Raw genomic sequence first — 2,570 nt, 5'->3', positions numbered from 1 at the left:
CTTTTTAGGCGGTACCCAAATTTACTTTTAGACATCAAAAACAAACAAACACTTTTCTAGTGAGAACTCCTGGAAGGTTTGGCCAAAGAAAATCACAGCAGCAGCACTTCAGTGTTTCCAGTGGTAAAATAAAAAAAAATTCCTGTAAAATATTTCCGGGGTGCAAACAAAAGCAATGTTCTAACAAACCCCATGTTCCAACAAACCCCAGTCTCCCCTACCTCTAAAATTATCCAGGAAAGTGGCAGTTGTCGCCAAAGAGCAGAAGTTATCTTTAAAATAAAACGGATAGAACAACAATTCAAAGGTACTATAACCTACAGTAAAAGAATATATAATATTTTCTTCAAGTTCAAGAGCCTCTTGAAAGGTTTCCGGATCCTAAAAATATACGTGCGTCTGGGTCTTAAAATATTTCTTGACCTCTGTCGACGCTACTGATTAGCCTATATTAATATTTTTCTATTTTAGTGGTGGATCTATCTGATGAATAGAAACAAGCAAAATGCACAGTGATGAGGAAACTCATTAAAGCTTCGCTAGTGTGAGTATGTAGATGTAACTACCATTTTCTAACTCTAAGTTCATCATCAAACACTTCATTTTACAATGTACAATGTGCACTGTGCAGTATGACTTTGTTACAAGTTAAAATATAGTGAGATAGTATCTTTCTTGCGTTTGAGGCCGGCACAGATCACGTTGTTACATCCAATGGATTGTGTGTTCATCGAGCGTTGTGAGGTCCACATATCTCTCCTGGTGTCGATATACAGGGTAATGGTAGTTTTGGTAGATAATGTGACTGGTGTGCAGTCTGAGAATCTGAGCCACATGCACAAGATGGTGAATAGGCGAGGCCCCATTGGAACATGTTGCTATTGAAACGGCCCACTCCAGTCCACAAACGATTGAGCTTCACCCATTCCTTCTGAGGTAGTTCTGCTCCAGGTGGGGTGTTGGTATTGGAAAGGATTGTAAATTGGGTTGATCTCGCAACTTCTCTCCATTCACTGTTCCAAACTTTGGAAATGAGGAAATAATAAGGAAAGTGAACATATTGTCTGGAATTTTCATACTAGCCATATTCCTTTCCTGTTCTTGACAAACCATTTGCTGAAAGTGGTCAAGTGTAATTTGTAAAACAGTAGTCCCCTCTCAGTCTCACTAAGCTTACGAAGACCCACCCGCTGTTCAAGCTCAATTTGATCAGGTCCAGCATTACTGAGTGTATAGCAATGGAGGAGAATCATGCCCAGCTTAATAGGCCAGCTCACTTAACAAACCCTAAATCCTCTGGTTCTGAGGTGGGGTTAATAAGAGGGGACTACTGTATTCAAGAACGCAATTGTGTTCCAGCTTCTGATATTTTATCTTTTTTACTTTATTTGCAGAAAGTACTCCCAACGGAGCATTGAAGCTGTCACATGGATATCCATATTTTTGTGATTAAGTGCAGTACATTTTGACTGCAAAGTAACGTAACCAAATGTCGATTTTGGATCAGATAATTGCTTGTAACTTATGTACTGTACTTGTTACGCTTGTGTATGCATTTTGTTTTATATAACATGTATTAAGTAAATGCAAGCGTTGATAATCAATTCAACATGTATTTTGAGGAAAATGTGGGATACTTCTGCTCAATGGCGTACGCAGGATCTTTTTAAGGTGAGAGTCACGAAATGCTTTTCGAAACGAAATGAAAACAGATTTTAAAAAGCGCCTACTTTTCAATAATAACCAGACGGTTTTAGTGTATATAGGACTGCTAACTACAATAAAGCATATCTGCAGTGATCAGTTAGTCGAATAGCCGGCTTAGCTTGCTATATTTTTATCACCAAAACCGAAGACACATTTTGGTTTTAAGTTTATCACTAGCTCGTATACTTTTTGCTCTGAATCGGCTGTACTCTACAGGTTAAAAAAGATAAAGGGTGTCCCATACTTGATTCAAGTGTCGGGTATGAGAAGATAAGGTTCTCGTTGTACTAAGCTTTCGGCGCTAAGGAGAGCATGGTTCCTTTCCAGTTCCTTTCTCTCGGCCGCCTTTACTTCAGCAACTACTCTTACCCAATTTATTACATCCTGGGCAGAGGTGAGCGGCATTTTCAACAACTAGCAGAAGCCGGGAGTCAAACCAGGTTTGCAAAATTGGAAAGCCAACGCCTTATCCGTTGCACCATCCCATCGCCAACTCTACAGGCTACTGCGCAATAAAAATGAAAAAAAAATTATGGAAAAGTAGCCTCCATCCTGGTTATCAACACAAGATTGAGTGTGCACTAGTACTGCGAGCAATGGTAATTCGCTAACAATAACGGTGTAGTTTCCACGCTATAGTCATTAGACCATTCAATCAACTATGTAGCCTATTATGAGCCACAGGCGTACAACATAGCCTACAGCTTATGGACCACAAGCGCACAACATACAACTGATGGACCACAGGCGTACAACATACAACTGATGGACCACAGGCGTACAACATACAACTGATGGACCACAGGCGTACAACATCAAGCTCATGGACCACAGGCGTACAACATACAACTCATGGGCCACAG

General features: G+C 40.2%; 1 long non-coding RNA gene across 1 annotated transcript; it reads left to right on the top strand.

Annotated features, from left to right (window-relative positions):
- On the top strand, positions 1-1,484 carry LOC145768672 (uncharacterized). Its single transcript, XR_014288967.1, has 3 exons — positions 1-307; positions 472-544; positions 1,395-1,484. It is a non-coding gene; the product is annotated as an uncharacterized LOC145768672 (long non-coding RNA).
- The last annotated feature ends 1,086 nt before the right edge of the window (positions 1,485-2,570 follow it).

The sequence above is a fragment of the Aplidium turbinatum genome, chromosome 1 (genome assembly GCF_918807975.1).
Source record: "Aplidium turbinatum chromosome 1, kaAplTurb1.1, whole genome shotgun sequence".
Lineage (NCBI taxonomy): Eukaryota > Metazoa > Chordata > Ascidiacea > Aplousobranchia > Polyclinidae > Aplidium > Aplidium turbinatum.
This window is presented reverse-complemented; position numbering and strand designations above follow the sequence as displayed.